Below are 9106 nucleotides of genomic sequence, written 5' to 3'. Positions count from 1 at the left end.
TGATATTAGCTTGTGGCATAGTATCAGCAAGGTGGCAGAATCACAAAAACATGATCAGAAGATTGAAAGCTACAGCAGGATCCATCAACCTAGAAAGGCCTTGAGGATAGGCCTGTTGTCTTGTCTGTCCTCTGAATGTCAGCCTGTTCGAATTTAGAGAGTCACATCATCAGGTTGACTGCAGAGTCAAGAGATTTTTTTTTTCAATAGCAACTCTAGAAAGCAACATATGAATTTGTAGAGGGCCTGGGATGCACATCTTTGAGAAGAAATGCCTTAACCCCTTCCCCATGTATGAAATCACAGATACTAGATATATTGAAGCAGAGAACATGGCAGTAACATTTTCATTCTGGACATTCATTGAATAGAAGCAGAATTGTGGCAGAAGTAAGAAAGGCCCAATTACATTTTAAAAGAGCCTTAAAAAAAAGTTGAAAAAAATGCTTTGTAAATATAATGGCAAAACTTGTCCGACCAGAATAGATAGGACATTGAATGAATGAATTAAAAGTATTAATTAAATACCTACTATGTGCCTGACATTGTATTGGGGGTAGGGAGGGGAGACATACCCAAAAGTGGAGAATCACTGTTCTCAAGGATATTGTACCCTATTAGCACAATGCGATATATATTGGTCAGAGAGGAGAATTTTGGATTGGAAGGTTACAAAGATAGTAGGTCACACCATGGTGGAGTTGATTGGGAAGTCCTTTCTTGTGGCGATGGCAATATTAATTTGATTTAGCACCTCCCCCTATTCTTTGAAGAAATGGGGGACTTTGGGTATGGAACCCTCAGATTATAGTACTGTCTGATTTGGTTGATAGTATTCGTTTTGCTGAACTGCTTTGTTTTCTTCCCCTTTGTTAAAATAAATAGTTTTCAATTTTGGGAAAGGAGGGGAAATGTATTGGGAAATGAAAGGCATGGGGAAAAGATGAATACAAATTTAAATTTTAATAAAAGAAGTAGGAAAGAATAGTTTCTTTGCTATGAATTGCAAATTACTTAAATAAGAGCCATTCTGTTAGCACTGGGAAAGAACTCAGTAAGGAGAAAATCCTAGTATCATAGAGCTCAAGTGGGCCAGAACCTCAAAAGCTAACTGGGCCCACTCCTGCATTCTACAATTGAGGAAACTGAGGTTCAGAGAGATGAAGAGATGTGCTAGAGATCATAAAGGTAGGAAGGAGAGATGTACAAATTCTTCTCACTCCAAATTTAGTCCTCTTTCAACTGCACCAGTGAATTGTACCCATCTGGGAATTATTTAAGGAAGTTCAGATAAAGAAGACTAAACAATGCATTATTTTTTAGTTTATTATAATATATTGAAATAAATATATTTCTCCATTCCAGTCTGGTTAGATTATCAACTCTGAGTGAACAAGAACATCTGTTTCTTCTGTTAAAGTTGTCTAAGAGAATTTGGAGAACATGGAGGGCAGACTTTGCTAATTGAGGAGGTAAAAAACCAACTAAACCAAAAGAGACACTGAACTTCATTTATAGATACCAATAATCCTCATTGACTGTTTCCATACATCAATTTAACCAGATCATTGTCAAATTGCTCCTCCACTTTGTTCAGAGGAGACACACAGTCCTCATGAATGTTTCCCTAATTTTTTCAAGTGGAATTGATATAGTTGCATTCCATTTTATGTGCTACAATAATGGGTCCTCTCTAACAGATAACTTTTCAAAATTGCATAGAATATGTCCTCAGTGTATAAAACCCACTCTTTGGAATTTTACTTTAGTCTTCTAAAAGCACTTTAATGGGCATAAACAGCCACACCCTGGAGTGCAGTACACAGAGTGTATTTTTTCTTCCTGGCTCCAAAAGCAAGCAAGTTAGGCATGTGAAATTAATTGCTGGTCTTCACTTGAACGCAGTCCAAGGCTTGTTGAAGTATGTCTTCTTTACAAGGGAGGAAACAGAGAAACATCAGAAATATCATAGAAGTGGTAATTCTATCTTGCCTTCCATTGAGGGTCATATTTATCCTTCTCTTTACATCTCTGTCAGCCAGGATGACACTGTTGTGGTCCAAAAGAATAATAGCTTTTTTGCATGAATAGTTTCACCTCAAAAAAGTATGGATGTCCTTTTGGAAAACATTAGTCTTATTAGCTATGGTATTAAATGATATCTTTCCTATGCAAATAAGTATTTGGTAAAATTCAAAACCTGAAGCATGTACTGTGTTTCCCGACAGAAAAATGTGGAGACTGTATAAGATGTGTTTGCATCAAAAGAGGCCTAGCATCATTTTGATTAGACTTAGGCTTGTCACTCCATAAAAATAGTCAAGAGCAAAGATCAAGGAACTGTGTTTAGAAATTAGAGGGAAGGTGGCAGGGGGGCGGGGGGAGCTCCAGTGTTGGGTATTTATGTCTAAACTTAGCAGCTTCTTTACTAGGAAAGCCTACAATTTCTGGATTTCCTACAGATTCTAGCAGCGTATAAAAGGCCCCCGACTGAGAGAAAGTTATAGTGCCAAGGTGATAGAAGGCTATTAAGACATGTGCCAGCTGAGCTATGCCAAAATACCTGAGGGGAACACACAGCCCATGGAATCTTCTATTAAAATGTATGCCCATGGTGGGCATTAACACTAAGAAATTTCAGAGGTGACTACAGTTGCTGAGTCCTTCACTGAGCTCTAATTCAGAGCAATATTTTCTGCCTCTAGAGGGGGTTAATACAGAAACTCTCCATTTAAATATCATTTCTCCAACTTTTGTAAAATAGTAATTGATGTTATTATCCACACTGTGTTATTCTTTGTCCATTTAACAAAGACCCCCACAAAACATTCCCACCAGAGTTCAGATTGAGGAAGAAATTTGGATCTCTACAGATTAAATTATGTTTTTTCCTTTACTCCAAAGACATATTCATTTTTGCTATCCTGGTCAGAAAACTTAGAATTGTGTTTATTGCCAACTCTGGTAATTTGCTTAACTCCGACGCCTGTTAGCGTTTACTCCTGTTTCCTTTTGATGATTGTGTTTCTGTTTTAGCTTTAAATAGTTTATATAGACTTCACTTTAATCTGTAAGCCATTTTGAGTCCTGTTTGTATATGTGAGACACCCTTCTACTGACTCCAGTTCCAAAACATCTGTAACAGTACATAGGTCTTTGGGAATTGCCTGAGGCCAGAAAAGTAACTATCCTCTGGTCATGTCTCTTATAACTACCAGAAGTAGGATTTGAACCCAAGTCTAGTCCACTACAGTTTGTCCCTGTCTGGGAGTAGTGGAGTGCAAATATCAAATAAAACTTCTAATTTAAATATATATATATATATATATACATATATATAATCAATATTTTTGGTTTTCTGTTACTTTATCCAAATATATGCTATTCCCTTTACTCACAGAGAACCTTCCCTTCTAACAAAAATATGAAAAATTATTTAAAAAGCAGTGTATTAACACTAACCAAGACAATAAATACTTACATTGTAAGAAATGTTCCATGTCCATAGGCCACCACTTCTCCACAGAAAACAAGGACAATTATTCTCATATCTCTTCTTTGGGGATAAAGTTGGTCATTATAATTAAAATTTCAGTTATTCTTTCCATTTGCATTGAACTCAGTGTATATATGTTTTTCAGGTTCTACTTTCTTCATTTTCTCTCAGTTCCTATGGACCTTCCCATGGCACTATGCATTCTTCATTCTCCTTGTTTCTTATGGAGCAGTATTCCATAACTTTCAAGGAGAGTATGATGGCTCAAAATACAGCACTCTGTCTCTTATCATGCATTTTCAAAATGAGTAAATGAGATTTGTAGATATCACGTATCCATACTTGATTACCTACTTTTAGTATAGAATTGAATACAAAACCAGAAGAACGTTTATATATGTATGTAGATGCATGCACACACATAGACACACATGTATATTTGCATAAATGTACATGTTATATGCGAACACAAGTATATATATACACAAAGATATACACACATGTGCATATATGCATATATGTTGTGTTTGTAACTTCTCTGGTGGCCTGAAGCATCTAATTAGAGTTATTAAATTATAGATTTAGTAAGGGAAGTTACCTGAGATGCAGCAGACATCTAAAGCTATTATGTTACTTGCCCAAAGTAACACTGGGGAAAGTAGAAGTGAAAGAATTTAAACTGAAATCATCTTGCTCCAAATCCAGAATACTTTTAATGACCTCAGAAACAGATTGAGTGTGCTCATACTGAGAAAAAAGCAAAGTTTTGTTTTTGATGTACGATCATCATCTCTATCTTTTTTAACTGAATATATCCCTTCTAAATGTTCAATGCCCCTACCTTCCCTGTTCACCTTTTCAGACCATTGTGGCCTGGGATTCTTAATTTGTTTATGTTGTGGACTCCTTTGGTTGTATGATGAAGACAAAGGGTACCTTTTTTAACAACAAAGAATTTTTAAATATATTCAACAAAATACATCATATTACATAAGAAATCAGTTATGTTGAAATGTTGTTACCCATATCTATATATAGTGCTCTCTCTCTCTCTCTCTCTCTCTCTCTCTCTCTCTCTCTCTCTCTCTTTCTCTTTCTCATTCTCTTTTAAGGTTCATGAACCCCAGGTTAAGAATCACTCATCTGTGAACTGGTCCTCCTAGAAAATACTTTATGCTTTGGACTCATCATTTAGACCTGTCATTCCCAACCAAAATTCATTTGCTCCCTCAAACAAAAACTCTATGCATAAAAGTGATCATTTTGACTAGGGAGGCCTTTGTTGTAGACAGCTACTGTCTCTTTCTTGTTGCCAGGCTGATTCTGCCAGCATGTCAGCATCTGGTAAATTAATCCCTCTGTCATTAGTTAGACTTCTTTTTACAATTTCTCTACCTTAGTCAGCAATCCCTGTTCCTTCACTTCTCACAGTTAGATGCTGTTTGTTTTATATTAACCTCAATAATGGCAGATTATTTTTGCTGTGTAGCCAAATAAAATAATTACTAGGTTCAGGTCATCTCAGGCTGCTTTCTTTGGGTTTCTTACATGTCATTTGTACTATAACTGAGATGAAGAAATGTAGACTAGCACAGTTAAAAAATAATTGTAAATCCTTGTCCAACCATACCCCTCAAACTACAGATTAATTAACCTATGTCAGTCTGAATATTTCCCTAATTATCTGCTGCAGATTATGTTCTGTATCTGACCCGATCCTCTCTTGTTCAATACTTTTATCTCTTACTTGGATATAGATGTAGATGTAATGCTTATCATATTTGCAAAATAATTCATGCTCAAAGGCAGAGTAATCCATTGGCATAACAGAATGAATTAAATGTAAAAGGATTAATTTAATAGTAGTAAATATTTGCTCTTCTATCTAGTGTAAGAAAATTAATTGCAGAAGGGCAGGATGGGAGGTGGATGGAATTGTCAAGGCTAGAGAGCCTTTGTAGGGAGGGAGTGGAGATTTAAAGGTTGTTGTTTGCCCTGTGAATATCATGAGTCAAGGTGCTGTTCTTTTGAACTCTAATCAACATTTATTACATATCTAGCATAAGCAAGGTACTATGTTAGGCACTGTGCTAGTCATGAAAGGAACAAAGATGAAGAAGAATGTAGTCCTTGTTCTTAAGAAACATATAACCTAAAAATGGGGATATGACACATACCCAAAGAAGTATGACACAATATAGAACATGATAAAGACAAAGGAGAGTTTCACAGTGCTTGCTGTTGGAAATCTGAATAAAGAAAAGCTTTACTTTTAACTGAGAGGTTTCTTTGAAGCTTTGAGGAAGGAGAAGGATTTCAACACTCTGAGAAGTGAAAGGTCCCATTAGAGTTTTACTCCAAAGTTTTATTGTTACATGGAGGTAACCTTGGTTCCCAAAGGCAATTCCAACATTGCAACATATCTGGAAGCATCTGTCAAGCCAACCAGTCTTTGAGCATGAAAATAGTGATGAACCAGATACCTGTAATAGAGAACCTTCCTGCTAAATTTAGAAAGGCTTATTGACTTCAGTACAATCCAAGTTTCATCAGCAGCAAATCCTGAAGACCAATGGATTATAGTTACAGGGAGACAGAATTCCTTCAGCTCCACATAAAGAGTAACTTTCAAACAACTATTGCTATAGAGAAATAGAAAGGCGCCCTTGAAATTGATTATTGGAAATTGAAATCCAAGACATGGTCCATAATGTTGAAGAAGTGATTCCTCCATTAGGTAGGAGATTGGAATATCAAATAACTTACCACTTTAATAATTTATAATTCTATGATTGTACATCTCCTTTTAAACACAGACAGACATACAAACACACATTATTTCTAATTACTTATATTTTATATTTTACATGTTATTTTTTATAAATTTTGATGACTCTGTGTAGCTATAATTGTAGATGAGTCAGGAAGACGTGATTTCAAATATAACTTGAGACAGTAACAACCTGTGTGACCTTATTCATGTAACAACCTCTGTTTGTCTCAGTTTCCTCAGCTATAAAATGGGGAGAATAATACTACCTACCTCCCAGAGTTGTTGTGAGGATAAAATTAGATAACATCTGCAAATTGCTTAGTATAGAGTTTGCATAGCTGGTGCTATGTAAATGTTGTGGCCGATCTTTTTTATCATTAACCTTGAGAGGCTTGAACTTGGGATGAAGAAGACCTGGGATCGAAAATACTAGTGGTATTCTGGGCTATGTCCATACCCTTAAGGAGACTTCTTTCTTACATTAGAAAAATAGCGACAATAATAGCTGAAGACTGCAGGAGATCACATATATGAGGGATTTGGTACAAAAAAAAAAGCAAAACCATAAGATGCTAAATGACAGCTTTTCTCATCCTCACCCTCATTATCATATAATTCAGCCCTGGGCTTTTATGTGGAGCTCTTGAAATTTTTTGCCCTGTCTTCCCAGTTTTTCAAAGCCTAGCATCATCTGCACCTGCCAATATGATTTCTGAGTAGTATTGTAGTGGAGGAATCATTGAAACCAAACTCACAAAAATATGAAAAAAATTTCCTTTATTCTGGAGCTTTTATGAACCCCAAAATATTTTCAGCCTTGGAATGGCTGCTACTATAAAGTGTACTTTCCCCAGTGACAGATTATGTACCTAAGGAGGGTGCAGATATGGAGGACAGAGGGTCAACTGCAGTTATTAACTAGGAAAAATTTACATTTTTAATAACCTTCAGAGGTTAGACAGTGTCATATTTTAACCATATATATATGGCAACCCCTCAGTGTCTGTTTCCTCCTTTATTTGCATAAGCAATTGACAGTTCATTAAGAGCTCATTAGGAACATTGAAGACCACAGTAAAAAGGAAACCAAAATGAAGTGATGAAGAGTCCTTTTGTTTTACATTTTGCAAATTTCCTAGAAAAAAATAAAAAGTGTATGAAGTACAAATTGTGCAAACTGATTATTAAGGTAAATTAAATATGCATATAAACATATGTATATATAGAGAATGTAGCAAATTCTAAGGGTCCCAACCTTCCCTCTTCCTCTTATTTACCTTAGAGAGAATAGATGACTTGTATAAGTTATGTACTCTGCAATTCTCCAAGTTTAAAATGAAAAGAAAAAAAAACACAATATGGCAAATACACAACCTGAAGTAGAGTGTTCTTTACCTTCTTTAATTTTAATTCATGCTTCATGGATACCTCCAGATTAAAGATAAATTCAGCTTTACATCAGAAGTTTATATTTTACTTCCTCTTCCTAAGGAAAGGACATCAAAAAGCACACATCTTCATAGACTTCTTGACTGTCTGTATTCAGAATAAAAGAGAGAGAGAGAGAGAGAGAGAGAGAGAGAGAGAGGAAAAGAGAAAGAAACAAAGAAAGAAAGAGAGAGAGAAAGATGGAGAAAGAAAGAGAAAGAAAAAAGAAAGGAAGGAAGGAAGGAAGGAAGGAAGGAAGGAAGGAAGGAAGGAAGGAAGGAAGGAAGGAAGGAAGGAAGGAAGGAAAGAAGGAAGAAAGAAAGGAGGGAAGGAAGGAGGGAGAGTAGGAAGGAGGGAAGGAAGAAGGGAAGGAAGACAGGAAGGAAGGCCAGAAGGAAATAAATAATGCTAGCTTGAGTGAGCATATCAGGCAAAAATCATATTCAAGAGTTATAAATGTTATTCTGCTTTTTCTCCTGTATAGGGGTCCACCCTACTGTGAAAAGCAAAAGCAAATATTGGGGGTTTTGTGGAAAGGTCTGTGCTGGTTGGGGGCGAGTCTTTTGTCTTTTGTATTGCATTTTGTAAGGCACATTGAAGAAAAAAAGCACTTTTAAACACCCCAGAACCAATACAAAAGAAACAGTGGGGATATATTTATTCCTGTTTAATTCAATTTCAGGACTACAGAGTTTTGCTTGACCAGATGTTGCCAAGTTTCAAAGACAAATCTGTTCTTCCCCTGGCTTATTAGAGTAAGAGTGCTCTGCACATAATCCCTGCAATGGTTTTCTATCAGGCTGTTTTTTTTTTTTCCTTCACATATCTTTTATGTGAGGTATTTTCTTTAAAAGAGAGAACTAAAGATTCCCCTGTATCCCTTCCTCATCACTATTTCTAATTCTTTATGACCCTCCTTATTTAGGATGCTTGCCGGCCTTTTATGGGATAGGGTTTGAGTGGCCAATTTTGTCTCAATGGAGTATCCTTTGTAACATAAAATATAACATGATGCAGAAGAAAAGTAACTACATATCTATCCTGTCTCTTTGATAGCAGTTGGTAAAGCTTAAGTCTTGGCTCTCTGTGTGGTAGTTCCCCTCCTCTTTCTTTTCTAGCGTGGTGACAAGCAGGCATTGTCCCCTCAGTGAGTTCTGCAATATTACTTTGACCCCAACCCATCAATCTGCCTCAATTGGATAATGATCTGTAATCACTTTCTTTCAGGGGAGTCTATAAATTTGCCAAGGCCTCATTCTTCTCTGAAGGACTCCTTATGTTCACTCCCATTTGTGCAAATGCTCTCTCTTTTACAGCACTAAATAGCCATGCACATGGCCCATTCTGTAAGGAGGCACCAGGCTGTTCTCTGTTGATTTTCCATGCTCGGCTCTCTTAAAAGAGACTAA

This window comes from Petaurus breviceps, unplaced genomic scaffold, assembly GCF_028583685.1.
Source record: "Petaurus breviceps papuanus isolate PSGF00001 unplaced genomic scaffold, PetGlider_PUasm1.0 582, whole genome shotgun sequence".
Lineage (NCBI taxonomy): Eukaryota > Metazoa > Chordata > Mammalia > Diprotodontia > Petauridae > Petaurus > Petaurus breviceps.
Note: the sequence above shows the minus strand (reverse complement) of the source record.